Below are 17,505 nucleotides of genomic sequence, written 5' to 3'. Positions count from 1 at the left end.
GAAAATATAATATGCATATAATAACCCCAATGTAAAACATTAACCTCAAATTAATTTTTTACACATTATCCCATTCCTTCACCGTGAAGTGCAGCTTTATGAGCAGTGTAATGCTACACACAAGTCATTACTATTTTTTATGATTATCTTTGGTGCAGTCACTGAGTTATGTTTTGTCTTTGTTTTACACATGTTTTTATTCTGCTGAATGTCCTTTTTTACTGAGTGGTATGAGTTACAGTTTAGTTTTTATATCAATGAAAACAATCAATTATTGATAAAATTATTTCATTGGGTAGATAAAAAATCTACTCACCAAGTGGTTGTAGAACACACGGGCAAAAGACTGTTGTGATTGGGAAGCTTTCAGAGCCAGTGGCTCCTTCTTCAGGCAGAAGGGTTGAAGGGGAAGGAAGAAGGGTTAAGGAAAAGGACTGGAGAGGTCTAGATAGAGGGTAGATTTTGGGAAAGTCACCCAGAACCAGGGGTCAGGGAAGCCTCACCATATCTCCCATATTTGTTTCATTTCTCCGCATTGGAAACGATGTTCCAAGGTATCATTTGCATTACAGGTCTGACATTTTCCTGATGGTCTGATGTGTAGGTTGAGCCATACTTGTCTCCGATTGTGCGCGGGTTTCTTTGATTCAATCTTGTTCTGTTTCGCTTCTCCTCTCAGTTCCGCATAGAGCTTTTTAGTCGTCCTCTTTCTTGGGTCTTCCCCTGTGTCTATAACGTAACCTTTTTGGATTAAGTATTCCCCGAGGTATTGTAATTTGTAGGGTACTGCTGATGCATTTACTGGTGCTTCTTCTGAGGCTGGTCTATACCTATTTATCAGGGCGCCTGTGAGACTGTTTGGGTTGTTCTCTGCTATGGTGTTTAGGCGGTGTATCAGCAGTGCGGCGCATTTTCTCTGGACATCGGTCAGGCCTACTCCTCCTTCCTGGATGCCTAGCGTGTATGTGGAATGCGGCACTTTGGAAATTTCTTGGTGCTAGAGGAGGTGATGTATTGCACCTTCAACGGACCTTGCTATTTCTTCTGGTGGGTAGGACACTTATGCTACGAACCATACTTTGGACAGGTATGAGCCTCGCCTTCTGGAGCAGGTCCAGCTTTCTATTGCCATTCATTCTGGTGAGACCTCTTATCGTGTGTAACACTTCCCTCCAATTTGTGCCACCATTTTCATTGGGCACAAGTGTAGTTTCAGCCCTAGCCACTTGTGTGTTTCGACAAACTTGTACCAGGTACTTCTGTCTTGTATCTTTATGTTGCCAATAGATAGTAGGGTAGTTTCGGTATTGTTTATTTTGTCTCCTGCTGCTTGCGTGAATGTTTGAAGGACTTGGTTCATTTTGTTGAAGTCTTCTCTGTCTCCCACAAAGAAACCAACGTCATCAGTGTACGCTTTGCATTTCAGTGTGGTGCCAAGCAATGTGATTCCTGCTATGGTGTCTTCTATTTTTGTTAGCAGAGGGTCCACTGCAATGGCGAACAAACACATCAAAAGAGGACGTCCTTGTCTCACTTTACCGTTGCCAGTGATGTGGCACTCCTTAGGATGTTCTTAATGATTTTAATGAATGGTTTCACCGAGCCCGTATTTTTCCATCGTTTGAATAGGAAATCGTGGTCTATGCGGTCGAACGCTTTACAGAAGTTTGTCAATATTATCGCAGCTTCTGATTTATTTACTGTTGTAATGCCAATGAAGTCTCTGTATTCGCCTATGGCCTCAAATATTATCCTCCCCGGTATGGCACATATCTGGTGAGGGCTTATTATTTTTGCCATGACTGTTTTTAGTTTGTTTGCCACGCATCGCGCTGCTATTTTGTAATCTGTGTTTAGCAGCGTGATGGGGTGGTAATCTTCCACTTTCTGGGGTGCATCTTTCTTTGGGATTAGTATTATGTTTCCCACTGTGAAGTCTTCTGGTAGTTTCTCTCCCTGTATTATATCATTGACGACTTCAGTGATCGTGTTGCCGATTATGTCCCAGTATTGGAGGTAGAATTGAGATGGAATTCCGTCCATTCCTGGGTCTTTTCCAACCGCACTGGATTTGACAATGTTCTGTACGTCATCATTTTCTATGATTGCCACCAGCTCCGCCTTGTCTGTGCCTGTCAGGATGTCTAGCAAGTTGTGGAGTAGGGGATCTGTTGCTACTTTTCTCGTTTCTTCTCGCTTGAAGAGTTGGCTGAAATACCCATGTACAAGCTTCAGGATCTCTGCTGGCGCTTCTGTGGTGGTTCCGTCTTGTTTCTACATGTGTTTGATATGTTTTTGTTGTGTCTTTCAGATTATTCTGTGTATATGGTGAAAAGTGACCGCTTCTTCTTCCACTGTCTTCTTCTTATTTCTTCAGTTTGTTCTTTCTGCATGTTTACTAGTTTTTTTTTTATGCACCTTAATTTTGTCAAGAGGGTTGTGAGATCATTCATGTGGGCGTTTATTACGTCTTTCATGCACTGTTTGTAGAAGTCAGCGGTCCATTTCTTTCACATTGCTTATTCTGCACAGTACTTTATGATCATTTTTCGTAGCAACGGTTTTGTGTGTTTTACCCACCATTCTATGGATGATTGTGGGTTTGATTCTTTTCTCAAACATTCTGTCCACACATCGGCAATTTCTTTGCGCAGTGTTATGTCTTTTAAATCATTGGTGGGCATTTTCCAGAAGGTTTTGTGTTGATCTTTCTTCCATTTTGGGAGGAGTATTTGTGTAATTTGTCAGTTATAGTCCTAAAAGGCTATGGGCTTAATTTCTACTGTTTCTATAGCTTTCGCTAAATTTTGGAAACGTATATCCTGTCAAGCCTACTATTTCCGTTTCTGTAGAAAAAGGTAAACTCAGTTGCGTGTGGATATTTCATCCTCCACACGTCTCTGAGTTTCGTTTTTCTGATTATTTCATCTAATTCAACGCACATATTCGCTGTTGGTACCTGATCTTCCTTCGCCACAACGCAATTGAAGTCACCTCTGAGCACTAGGTTATCAAAGTTTTTGTTAATTAGAGTACAGACGTCTTGTTTGAAGAATCTGGCTATATTTGTTTTATTTTCCATTCATGAAGGGGCGTATATGTTCGTGAACAGAGTGCCTTGTATTTTGATAGCTATGCCTCGACCATTTGGTGTTGTACATACATCATCAAATTCGATGTTATCTTTTACTAATATAGCTGTTCCACATTTTGTTTCAGGGTCTACATTGGTAATGATATTGTACCCAGCAATGTTTTCCATGGTCGTTTTGGTAATTTCTTGTATTAGCGCTATGTCCACTGTATGTAGCGAAGGAAGTCAGTTAACATTTTTATTTTTCTGGCAGATTAGATTTTGTTCGTATTTAAGGTTGCGACCGTGTTGTTTCTCATCCTTTCACTTTTACTTCCTTCTTTTTTGCTTGTGTTTTATTCATCGGTGCCGTTTTGGTTCGTGTACTTTTCGGTGTCCTTAATCGATTTCGATTTTTTGTCACTTATTTTTCTGGATGTTTTTGCGTCCTGTTCGTTGTCCTGCCTTAGTTTCAGGATCTTTTTCAATTTGTTTGTTCTTTCTTTTATTATTTGCTCACGTGTTGTCTCGTGTGTCATTTTCCAAGTGCTTTCCGTCTCGTTCTTGCATTTCTTCTTTTCTTGAGTTGGGGCAGTTTTCGTGTGCTTTGGCTGCGTGCGGGCTAGGCGCTGCTGGGTTTCACTTTCTTCGGCATTGTCCTCACTAAGTGGCCTTTTGTCAGTGCTGGCCACTTTCACCGCAGGTGCCATTATGTCCTCCGCTGGGGTGGGCTTGGGCGCTACCCCGGCTGCGGTCGGCACAGTTGCCTCTGCTGCCACCAAGTTGCCTTGCTCACCATGCTGGATTTCCATGGCGTTTTCGTCGTGCTGTTCGTCCTGGGGTGGCGTGTCCTTTTCTCTCAGAGAAAGTGCGGGGAATTCTGCATTGAGATTCATCATTGCCCCTGCGTAGGTGTTTTCCCTGGGCAGTTGTGTCAGCTGTTTCCTCGGACAGTTGTTTCGCATGTGATCCTCATCATCACAGATTGAGCACATTTGCGGTTGTCTGCTATAAGTGACGAATCCCCAGTGTCCACATTTAGTGATGAAAGGTGGAATGTGCTTGCAGAGGTCCACTTTAACTGTCTACACTCGACTATTTTTCCATGGTGAGGCCGTAAACATTCCCATACATTCTGATCGTCTTAATGATCTCTTCATCCAGCACCTCAAAGGACAGATTGTACACTTTAATAATCCTGATGCCGTATGCTGAATGTTGAATCAAAACGTTACTAATTGTTTCCTCCCTATGTCGGAACTACCATATGCAGTTGTTTGTCTTTGTTATCCTGTCAATTACTTCCAGGTTATCTATTTTCAAGAACTCCAGTTATATTTTCCAGAGGCACACCAACATCGTCTATAATCCAGTTGTGAACATCAAAAGCGGATGGTATTTCAAAGTTTCGTTCGAACGTGCATGATACCGTTTTACTTCTATTTAATTGAGCCATTTTAGATCCAAATTAACACAAAAACAGAATCAAGAACAAAAGTTTGTACTTGCCAGGGCGGCGTGCTGCAGCCGGCGACAGCAGGGTGGCCGAGAAGTCCTCTTCTACCTGGGATGCACAATAGGCAGTGGCACACGTGTTTCCAGGTGGGCAGCCAGCCAAGTACTCAAACCCAGATTTTCTTGCTTACTAGGCAGATATGCTGACCATTATACCACCACAGCATTGTGGTCAACATGAACTACCCAAGTCAAATACCCTCCCCCAACACAAATTTAATTTAAGATCTATATGATCACATGTAGTACAGCACTTCCCCATTATGTCCAATGCTGGGGTCCTATTCGAATGTCGGAGAGCCCTGGTAATAGTGACAATATAAGGGGAGATGTGAGTTGGAGTTTGTGTTGGGGAGGGTATTTAACTTGGGTAGTTCATGCAGCTATGTTGACCATAATGCTGTGGTGATGTAATGGTCAGCATATCTGTCTAGTAAGCAAGAAGACCCGGGTTTGAGTCCCGGCCACAGCACAAGTTTTAATTCACTTCTTCAGCTTCCAACGTTATCGTAAAATAGAATCGTTTAGCTGAACACATGCTCTGCCAACTGAAAAGGTCACTTTTGCGTCATGACTCACAGCATTGGACAGAGATGTTGCCCATCATCCTCATGGGGTCTCTGTGTGTCATTGAAAGATCTGAAAACCATGGCTGCAGAACTTGTTTATGGCTGGCCAATATGACTGTCCTGCAGTTCTTTGGCAACTTGTGAGGCAACCGAATTCTCCCATCAGATTTCATATAAAATCTGCACACACAAATCTGGCAACTACACAGACCCATTTCCCTATTGTTTTTGATGAGCTGTGGGAGTGCCAAGATGCCTTTGTATGGCATGACACAGTACACAGGTCCTGCACTCACCTTACGATGGACCTTACTGTGTCATCAGTAGGGAGGCCAAGACATTCAAAGTTGATGTGATGGGTACAGCTACCACCATCACTCTTGACAGGCTCAAACCAGCTTTCCATGCACCCTACGTTGGTATGGACTCATCTACACACACCACAGACTTGACAGACTTCCAGCCACTCCATTGCCCATCATAGATAAGCCACAACGGATGTCACAGGCCTCCTTTATCCGGTACAGACAACACATACTATTCAACACAAAATATTATTGACATCAAAGGATGTTTTGCTTGGTTTGTGGGACGTTGAAACACCAAAGGAGGAGTGGTGAAGTGCATTGTTATATGCTCTGTAATGCCACGCACAGGTGATTGGTATTTTTAATGATTATATTTGTTGCAATCACTTTATGTTTTCTCTTTGTTTTATATATGTTTTTATTATGTTGTTGAATGAGCATTTTAACAGAGGCGTATGAGTTACAGTTTAGTTTTTACACTGCAATAAAGTTAATTTATCTATCCCACCACAACTGCTTAAAAACAAGTTTGAAGAAATCCTGGAAAAGTTTAATTATTCTGTACTTTAATCAATTTCAAGTCACTATTTTAATTTTCTTGAAGTGGTTGTACCACTCTGTTATCTGTGTGGTACCCATTGCTTCTCCCCCAAACACTTGCTTAGTCATGCTGATTGTTTTGACTTGAGAAGTGCCAAGCTTAAAACAAAATTTGACGTAATAACACTATTCCACTTTTTCTGTCATTTTGCCCACAAAACAAAATCTGACTACTGCCACTTACACTTGTCAGTGCCTAACCAGTAACTGGTTATTTCCACAGTGGTGAAAAAAAAGAAATGTTCAATACATGAGCAGCCCTCACATATAGGCAGCTATACATGTAAGTATAAATAGAATAATATCCACTGGTAACTGATCAATATTAGTGAAGAGCTGGTGATTAGTGCGGGATTTGGATGAGTAGCACTAGATGTCTCTGACATTCAGAGACAGGCAGAAAAATGCAGCAGGGAACTTAAGTTTATAATATGAGGATGGTTTGATAATTCTGGTAAATTTCATGAAAGAATTAACTTTTTTTGCTGCACCTTCATGATTGGTAAACTGGATTATTCTAAGGATAGTGTAAAGAATTTTAACAATGTACAGTGTATAGTTTATTGTTGACAGTTTTCTAAATTTGTCAGTGTGTAGACCATGATTGAAAATGGAGAAAACCAAGTTTTGTGCTATTATTGAACATTTTGATTTGAATGTTTGGACTGGCACACAAATCAAAACAGAATTGGGGAAGTTTATGTGGACTCTGCACCATTACTGAAGTCTATTTAATTTTGGGTTAGTGACGTTAAACATTGTCTAGTAAGCACCAAAGACAAAGTGCATTCCGACTGTCCAACTGAGGGCACCACAAAAGAATACTATTGAGAAAATTCATGACATGGTAATGCAAGACCACCGCATAAAAATTTGTGAGATTGCTGAGACTGCAGGCATCTGAAATGGGTGAGTACATAATATCCTGCCCTGAGAATTGGCTGTGAAGAAGCTGTGTGTGAGGTGGGTGCTGCGATTGTCCACAGCTGACCAAAAGTGCATCCACCACAACATTTCAACACAATGTCTGTTGATGTTCAGCTGCAATGTGCAAGACTTTTTGTGCCAATTTGTGACTGTTGATGAATCATGGATCAATCATTACATACCAAAGTCAAAACAGCATTCAAAACAATGGACAAAGGCCAGTAAAAATGCGCCAAAGAATGCAAGAACATTTTGCCAGCTTGTAAAGTGGTGGGCAATTTTTTTTATTTATTTTATTCCAAAGTAATAAACCTCATAGATTACTTGGAAAAAGGCAGAACCATAAGTGGACACCATTTTGCTCCATTATTGGATTGTTTGAAACTTTCGAATTGGCTCCTCATCCACTCTGTTCATCAGACTTAGTCCCAAATGACTCCTACTTGTTACCTAACTTGAAGCTCTGGCTTGCTGGAAAGAAGTTTTCACCAAATGGATAAGTGATAGTTGCAGTCAATAAGTATTTTGCAGAGTTTGACAGAACCTATTTTTCTGACAGGATGAACAAGCTGGAGGATCGCTGGACCAAGTGTATATGCTTCGAAGAAGACTATGTCAAGAAGTGAGGTGAGGTGCTTATGAAATAAACATGGTTTAGTTGCTTTTTTACCAGACTTACCAAACCACCCTCATATGTATAGATAATTGTCATACGCAACTGTTGTGTGTGTAGTGGTAATGCTATGATTCCTCAGTTATACTCGTGCTCTCACCCTCATTTCTACATTGGTCAATTCTAATTGTATCTGACAAGACTCAGACAATGAGTTTATGGTTGTAAATGGGCAGTGCAGAAACTAGTGAGTCGAGTCTCTACACACATGGAGAAGGTGAGTTCAGAGGTCATGTCATAAGACCCATGGGAGAGTTTAAAGTGAATTTACAGAGCTCATTTCTGATCTCCACTGTGAAGTACTTACTGACTTTTTGGTTGCAAATTTAACAATCACAAAGGAACCCATAAATTACCTTTCTTTTTATTGCTCCTTACACCACTGACTGCATTTTTACAGTGTGTTCAATTATCATTGTTCTATTTCCCCCTGAAACGAAGTTAAATTCAAAGGCATTTTTGGTGATGGAATGTTCTTTAAAAATTGTGTACACAGTGTGCAGATCAAGTCTCTGGTACTGCATGTGTATCAGGAGTAGATGCCTCAGACAAGGACTTAAGCTGTTCAACTCAATGCTTTTCCTTAGGACAAAATGTCACTACAAATGTAATTTTTTCTGACCCCATAAGAGGAAATTGCATTTCAAATTTGATATTTTCCTCCAAAAACTGAGCATACCACACCATTCATTTGAGTATTCTATCAGTTCCATCAACAATGCCTTCCCGATCACCTTCCTAGCATGATGTACTACACTAATGTCATATAGAATATTATCACTTTAATCACACTAAGCCTATTCATAAACGAAGAAATATTTTTAAAAAAACACATAATCTAATAAATATCAAACATTACTTTAGATACAAAGAAATCAAATTTCTCTAATTTATTAAAGGCCATTAAAATAGTAGCTAGAAGTTGATTAAAAGTAGATAACTATTAAACTTTTTCACAGTTTCTTCCAACTAGTTGTTAAGCTGTGAACAAATGGGATAAGCTGTAAAAAATGAATTTCAAGATTTAAGTTTCAAGTTGGGTTTATTACTTACATATTGTTTGATTTTCCATAGTATTTCTTACTTATGGAACATACTTGCATTGAGAGTATTGTTAGTATTTTTAAATAATATAAAATTATTTGATTTACTATGACAGAAAGAAACAATAAAATATGCATTTTTTTATTGTGTTAAAATGCATGTTTGCAATACAACACAACAGTTAAATTTTACATGTTACGCCAGTAATGGAAGTATTAAAGAATTTGTACAGTTAAAAAATACAGTGTATTATTCACAAGATTGTGAAACTGTTGTCCAAGAGCTTGCTTTCTTATTAACAGACACCTAAAATTAGGAAGAAATTATTGTGTTCCCATGTGTAATGGTATACAGACTAGGAAATTTTGAACTCTACTACAACAAGTCTGCCTACAATAATCACATTATAAACTGATTTTTGTAAGTTTGGTTTCACTTACTTAGCACAATAACTGTTCTTTCTATTTTTCTTCTTTTCAACAGTTTTCAAGCACAACTTGTTAGACTAATCATCCAATAGTTTTCACATTTATCTACACCTGGATTCCGTGAAAATGTGAAAATAATGTGTTTCTAATATCTGATGGTAGGTAACCAGTTTCATATATTTTTATACAAAATTAAATAATCGAGTTTTTATGCCTTTTCCTAATTTCAGTATCTCCAAATGCACATCATCAATTCCTGCCAACTTGTTTGAATTCAGGTTATTCAGTGCACTGTCAAACCCTGACAGCACTATTGGAGTATCTATATTTGCTCATCTATCATACTCCTCCAATGTACAGGTCTTCAATGTTCTTCTGCTATGTCTGCCATTTTTTTTGCATATAATACAAGTTTTCCATCTATCTATCATAATTTACACCTATGTATTGTACTTGTCCAAAGCAACATTTATCCCTCCTGTGCACCATGCCAATTCTTTCTACAATCATATCTTTTATATTTCTGGCAAGTATTTGATTTAACCTGTTTGCACTTCCTGTTAATTATTTTTCATAGGCAACCTGTACTGTTGCCTTTGTATGTTATTGTGGTCTTCAGACCAAAAATTGGGTTGACGTAGCCCTCCACACTAGTCTATCTTGTGCAAGCTTCTTCATCTCTGCATACCTACTACAACCTGCATCCAAATGAACCTTCTTACTGGAACCAAGCACTGGTCTTCCACTACAGTCTGTATCCCCCATACTTCTCTCAGTTACCAAAGTGACTATTCATTTGATCATTTCTTTTTGTAAAATTCTGCCATCAACCTCTTTCCTCATGAGTTCAGTTCAGCACCTCTTTGATAGTCTTCTGATCTATTTATTTAATCCTCAGTAGTGTTGATCCTCAGGAGAGTGTCCTGGGCCGATATCTGCACAGATTGTCAAATAACCACCTGACCAAGAAAAGAGGCATGATTAATACACTCATGATGTGAGTAAGATGAATATGTGAGCTATAGCACCTCATATGTGAAATGTAAACCTAGAAATGGTTCTGAGGAGCAACGGGTACTCCACCAGTTACACAAGAAGTGCCACAGAGTCAGGCACTCAGCAAAGTGACATTTTGGAAAAAGAAATGTCAAGTACAGCATTCCTGCAGCATATTATGAGAGTGACCTACAGAATCAATTGTTTTAGTGCAGACATGGAGTGAAGACTATTTGTAAACCAACAAATAAGATCAAAGAATTTCTCAGAATGGTCAAGGAAAAAGCGACCACTTGCAGTATCAAGTTACAGCACCTACCATGTACATTTGGAAAAGTCTACAAAGGAATGACTAGACTATCAGTGAACACCAGGATCACACGTAAGTGGCACTGCAGGTTAAGGCAGGTGGAGAAATTGACCGTGGTGGAGCACTGCTGAGTGAGACTGATCACATAGCAAAATTCGCTGACATGGAAGTTTCTGCTGTAGGAAATAGTGAAGTGTTACATGTCTTCCAAAAAAAGGACAAGGTAAATATACATCAGATGTTACATCAGGTGACAGATCTCATGAAGTGTTCTGGCCCAGCTTCAACTACATGGAGTGAACAAGCATCTACATTAAACAATAAACCAACAAGACAAACACTTTATTTGGCTCCCAGCATACAGGATGAGGAACATTGGAGAAAAATGAAAGAAAATAAAGAACTATAAATCTACAAAATCTGGAAATTTAATGAGCAATAAATTATGGCATTGCTAAGAGGAACAAAGATTAAACGAAAGAAGCAGTACTGATATGTCAAGAAGAAAGCAAAAGGAAATATCAGAACAATTCACAAAATCTGAAGACAGACAGTACTTATACAATTGTGGTACAAGTATTATGGCAACTTCTATTAAATTTATGTGTCAAATAAACAACACTGACATGTGAATAAAAGAATGTTTTAAGTATGATGGAGTAATTTTTCGGTGAGTGTGAAGGAGAAGAAATTATCTGTCAGTTTGGAGAAGCAGATTTCGAATTTTTAAATCGGCAGGGATGCAGTAGCAGATAGGAACGCTGCAGGGGTGCTGCTGCATGACACAGTGCAATCCACCTATCACTGTGTTTGAGACATTTGCTGGCCTGGGAGGTGCAAATCATCGCGGTACATCGCTCCGTACACGCGGATGCATCAGCTGCACGATGAGAGTGCACAGTTCGTCGGAAAGGGTAAGCTGTTCAGAAAATACAGAAATCCATGTTGAAAACATTTTTCATCTAGACAGTGGCACATTGTTTTAGTTTTATCATGTTTAAGAAAGCTGTTTTAGTTTTATCATGTTTAAGAAAGCTGAACAGTAACCACAGCATAATAGAGGGTGCATAATAGAGAATATTTGAATTGTTTGCCAATCATTATCAGAAAAATGACTGCAGAGGCTAAAAGCTTAAAGGTTTATTATAATGTCTGATGAAAGAAATTCTAATTTTAAGAAGTTATCTGACAGAGCAGAACCAACAAATAAGAAACAGCCTGACACAAAGGAAAAAATTATCTGACACTAGGAAGGAATTATCTGACAAAGTAGATACTAATATTAAGGAACTATCTGACAAAGTAGAGACTAAATGTAATGAACTGTCTGACAAAGTAGAAAATATAGAAAGCAGAACTAAAAAGAAAGAGAAAATAGAATTGCTTAACACTAACACTCTTTCTAAGGAAGGTGCTGAAGAAAATAAAACAGAATTAATGAGACTAAGGAGGCTATTGAGAGTACTAAGTAGGAAATCCATAAGAAAGTGGGTGTAAATAACAGTGGGTTATTGAGTACTTTATTAGTGGAGTTAAAATTCGGAAGTAATGTGAATTTATCAAAGCAATCTTGAAATTCAAAGCTGTTGCTGAAGTTCACATCACCTATTTTTTGAGAGTATTTTCTAGATCTTTACAAAAAATCTGGGCGGATAGCAGAAAGATAGATTTTGGCTTGAGTTATTTGATAAGTGATGTAGCAGACTGGGTAGTGATATCGCCTCTGTCGAGTATTGATTGACAAATAGATTGATCATAGAAATTATACTGACGTTTGATGATGACTTACATGAATATACTTGCCTATTCTACTGCATTTCATATGGGCTTGTTACGATCAATTTTCAGGATCAATTTTCCACAAAGGTGAAGCCACAGCAAGTCCGTTCTGTAGGAAATAGCAAACAACTTCTCACTCCCAGTGCCACAGAGAAGTACCTTAGCAGATGGGGTACCTGGGGTGGAGAGTGGTAAGGGAATCATCTATGAAGTATTGTCTTCTTTTCTTCTTCGATTCTAACATACCTGTCTCACTATTTGGCATAATCATGTACTGAAAGTTCTGGTTGAGAGTTGTGAATTATTTAGGAATAAAGGAGACAACTCAGCAAAAGGCAGAAGTGCTGCATCATCAATAGGTACACAAACAAAAGGTACAGAGCGTTGCTAGCTTTCGGAATGAACTTCCTCTTCCAAGTGTGTAGGGGAAACATGCACTCAAACACCCACACACTCACTCACAAGCACACGCTTGTGCTACATTGTGCTCAGTTGACTCAGTGCAATGTAGGAAGACAGTTCTGTGCAAGTGAGGGAGTGTGTGTGTGTGTTTGTGTACAAGTTTCTCCTACAATTTGGAAAAGAAAGTTCATTCCAAAAGCAAGCAAAGCTCTTTACCTTTTGTTTGTGTATCAACCAATGACACTGCACTTCTTTCAGGAGTTGTCTCCTTTATTCCTACATAATTCACATATCTCGCTATTTCCTTTTCTTACTTCTCCATCAGGAGTGCCAAAACTATCTTCCCTCTGTCCATATGCAAAGTTCCTATCATAGGATCTCTTTTTACACTCTGTACAGTAGAATTCACAACCTACAACAGTAGGATTGCACCAGTGGGTATTTCACGTATGATGATGATGATATACTTAACAAGAATTTTGTTTTTAGTCTTAGGTAAATGATACATGTTAGTCACGCCACACGTTGCAGGGGGGAGAGTCCTGGTAGGAGGTGGAAGACAAGACAAACTGATGGCGTGCTAACATGCATAGCCAATTAAAAAGCAAGGTCTGTATAGAGTTAACAAGAGGACAAGAAGGTTTGATAACTAGTATTCAACCTAGTGTATTCACTAGAAATACCTGGAATAAAATCTTTTTTATTGTCTACATCTAGTAATTATAAGAAAGTAGAGGGTAACCTGCATGTATCAGTAAGTAGAAGGAAGACACTTACGTGTGAGAAGTATGTGTATGTAATGATGTTATGTGTGTTATAAACAAGAGTAAGGGAAAAAAGCTAGAAGAGAGGAGTTAAGATATTTAGATAGAGAGCAATCAGCAATTATTGGAGAAATTTATTGTTTAGAGCGAGAAAAGATAATAAAAGTGGGCTAGTAACTGTATTTACTGATGAAGTTAAGATGGGGCATATCCAAATAGTGGATGAGATGTAGGATAGGAAAAGGGTGGGTGGATCTGTAGGAGGAATGGCCTATACCATGATCGGGTGAATCCGTGGGAGGAATGACCAGTATCATTTAACGCAAGCAGGAAAGAGCCAAGGTTAGAAGGACCCATAGAAGAGGTGGTCTATAACTTAGTCAGGTGAATCCTTGAGGAAATGACCTGTACCATATATTTCTAGGGAAATAATGGTATACCCACATTTATAATGGTATATGGTGAGTGCCCTTAGAAGGAGTGTAAGTGCAGTGAATACAGAAGTATGAAGCTGTATAATGACTGGTGGTTACGATATGAAAGTTTTCTCCAAACTAGTTCTATACTATTATAGTCACTACAGTTCTTCCAGTACCCCTGTAGCTGTGGAGGGCAAGGGCCGCATTTCTGAGAATCAGGTTTTCTGAAGGGCAGTGCTGAAAGCAGGTGTAAAGCTTAAGAGTTGCTATAGCTCAGCCAAGAAACACTGCTGCAATTCCACTGGAGGATGACGTTATTGTGAGGCTGGGAAGGCATGAAGCGTGCAAGGAGGCAGGTTATGGCTCGGGGTCACCTGCTGCCACCGACTGAGTATTTGTAGCCATTTCTATGGTGGATGAGGCATCCTTGACATCCAGGTCGACAGGGGACACTAAGATCACCACATCCTCAGATGCAGAATTGATAGGGACTGGTGGTGTTGGGGCTACCAGAGGGTTCTGTTTCTTAGCGACTTCTTAGTTTGCTTGCTCTCTTGCTTCTCTTTATGGGCTTGCTGGGAAGATTTCTCCACATCTTCAGGTATGGAGGAAAACTGTGAAGCTCTTCGTCCAGCAGCTTTTGGCTCCTTGAGCCACTGGCAAGTGTCTGCCATGGCATTAGTAGAGACCTTGGGAGAGAGGGCCCCAAGGGACCCATTCCGCACGAGAGGAGCCGGAGCAGGCTGTTGCTTCTCCAGAAGGGGGGAGGAGGACCGATGCCCCATGCGTTTGGGAGGGCCTTGCTCGCGAAGTAGGTGCTTTGGGAGCAATGGAGGAAGATTTGCCCCCTACCATCAAGGGGGCAAATGTATTCTGATGATGCGGGCGGCCCACTGTTCGTGGCACAGAGTGAGGAACCGCTGGCACTTGGGACGGTGATGGTGACACAGCTGCAGCATATGTCGACGTCAATGGAATGGGATGTTTACGTTTAGCTTCTGTGTAAGTCAACCAGTCCAGGGTCTTGTACTTCATGATTTTCCATTCCTTTTGGTGTACTGGGCAGTCTGATGAGAAGGGGGAGTGGTGTTCCCCACAGTTGATGCAAGTGGGAGGTGGCGCACATGGAGTATCTGGGTGTAGTGGACGTCCACAGTCTCGACATGTGGCACTGGAAGTGCAGCAGGAAGACATGTGACCGAACTATCAGAACTTAAAGCACTGCATAGGGAGAGGGACATATGGTTTAACGTCACAGTTGTAAACCATCAGCTTGACCTTTTCAGGCAATGAGTCACCCTAAAGACCAAGATGAAGGCACCGGTAGCAACCCTGTTGTCTTTGGGTCCTCTGTAAACGTGCTAGATGAAATGAACACCCTGCTGTTCTATATTGGCCCGGAGCTCGTCATCAGACTGCAAGAGGAGATCGCGATCGAAAAAGATCCCCTGGACCATCTTGAGGCTTTTATGGGGAGTGACGGAAACAGGAATATCACCCAGCTTGTCACAGGTGAGTAACGCTCGGGATTGGGCTGGGGATGCTGTCTGAATCAAGATTGCGTTTTCGCATCTTGGACAACGCTGTCACTTCTCCACACTTATCCTCAAGCTGTTTAATGAAAAATTGAGGCTTCGTAGGAAGAAAGTAGTCCCCCATCAGTTCTGCTACAGACTAAAAGCCAAGGCGAATATGGCTCTATCCGTTCTGTAGCCCTGTGTTCCTCACATGGTGTAGTGAGGGAGGGAAACGCTTTAGGGTCATACCTGTCGGCATTGTATTCAATCTTGCCCTTCATGGAGACTGCTGGAGTCATACGGTCACCAGCAAGAGATGACTTAGTCCACTTCATTGCAGGTCATCCACCCTGATGCCACCCACTTTTATCAAGGGCTCTCCCCACGGGCACCACACAGCCACAGCAAAGGCCAACTGGCATGATGGCTGTTTCCCGGAGTCCTGATGCCTCAGGAAGACAGGCATCTACTCCTTGGCATACGTGCAAGGTTTACAGCTCAGGCATCAGCAGTGCGATTCCTGTGTTGTCAGGGGGCTACCAACAAATGGGTGCATGATGGTCCCACCACAACAGACTGGCTACCATGCTGGATATTGGGTGCAGAGAAACCCAATATTGTCATGGGAGCAAAATAAGACAGGAGACAACAGAAGAAGATGACATACCCAGGAAAGTGTCCTCGCCCTAATAGTTAAATCGTAGGTGGAGATGTAAAGCCATGACAAGAGATTCAGGAAATCAAATCTAAGGGCACTATGGATAACTCTTGCACCACGTAAGGTGTCCTTCCCCATATGGCCCACATTTTGCAAGTGGAAGGTCAAATCATAGAATGGGACCTGAACTCATAGGGCTGAAAAGTGTGAGACTCCTTTTAGTCACCTCTTACGGCAGGCGGGAATACCTCGGGCCTACTCTAACCCCCTGACCTGCAGGGGGAACTCATGCTGGAAGCCAATGTCTGAGCCTGTGGTGTTGTTCCCCATATTTGCAGCTAGCAAGCTTTAGCTCAGTACATGGAGTAGCATTTGTGGTTTGCCGGTGCAACAAGTTGCTAATGCGGCCAGTGCAGATACCAAGCTGCAGCGAGAGAGAGTGCAAAAGGTACTGGTAACACTGGGTCTCCACACCTTCCCTCATTGTCTATAAATGAGTTAATGTATTGTTAATTAATTGAATGTTAAAGGTTACATTTCTTTTTTTAATATGCACCCACCACACTCTCCGTCTGCATATAATTACACATGATGATATGTGTTAGTAGAGAGACGCAAATTTAATTGTGATGGGGGACTGGAATTTTATAGTAGGAAAAGGAAGAGAAGGAAAAATAGTACATGAATATGGATTGGGGGGGGCATAAACTAATCATACCTAAAACTTGGTTTAAGAGCCATGAAAGTAAAGGTTGTGTATGCGGAAGAGACCTGGAGAAATAGTAAGATTTCAGACCTATTACATAATTGTTCGACAGAGATTTAGGAACCAGATTTTAAATTGTAAGACATTTCCAGGGGCAGGTGTGAACTCTGATCACAATTTATTGGTTATGAACTGTAGATTGAAACTGAAGAAATTGGAAAAAGGTAGGAAATTAAGGAAATGGGACATGGGACATGGGTGAGTTAAAGGAACCAGAGGTTGTTGAGAGCTTCAGAGGGAGCATTAGGTAATGGTTGACTAGTACAGGGGAAAGGAATACAGTAGAAGACAAACGGATAGCTTTAAGAGATGAAATAGTGAAGGCAGCAGAGGATCAAATAGGTAAAAAGACAAGGCCTAGTAGAAATCCTTGAATAACAGAAGTGATATTGAATTTAATTGATGAAAGTAAAATATTTAAAAATACAGCAAATAAAGCAAGTGAAAGGGAATACCAACATTTTAAAAAATGAGATTGACAGGAAGTGCAAAATTAGTAAGCAGGAATGGCTAGAGGAGAAATGTAAGGACACAGAATAATATTTTACTAGGAGAAAGATAGGTACCACCTGTAGGAAAATTAAAGAGGCCTTTGTGGAAAAGAGAAGCAGCTGTAAGAATGTCAAGAGCTCAGATGGTAAGCAAAGAAGAGAAAGCTGAAAATTAGAAGGGAGATGAACTCGAAAGCAAAAAATATACGCGCTCACTGTCCAGTGTCGCAAGGAGCACCACCACTTACATCAAGCAATAAACTGTG

At 40.5% G+C, this 17,505-nt stretch overlaps 1 non-coding gene across 1 annotated transcript; it reads left to right on the top strand.

Annotated features, from left to right (window-relative positions):
* The first annotated feature begins 4,987 nt into the window (after positions 1 to 4,987).
* On the top strand, positions 4,988 to 5,060 carry Trnat-agu. Its single transcript has one exon. It is a non-coding gene; the product is annotated as a tRNA-Thr (tRNA).
* The last annotated feature ends 12,445 nt before the right edge of the window (positions 5,061 to 17,505 follow it).

The sequence above is a fragment of the Schistocerca americana genome, chromosome 3 (genome assembly GCF_021461395.2).
Source record: "Schistocerca americana isolate TAMUIC-IGC-003095 chromosome 3, iqSchAmer2.1, whole genome shotgun sequence".
Classification (NCBI taxonomy): Eukaryota; Metazoa; Arthropoda; class Insecta; order Orthoptera; family Acrididae; genus Schistocerca; species Schistocerca americana.
Note: the sequence above shows the minus strand (reverse complement) of the source record. Positions and strands in the feature narration are given on the sequence as shown.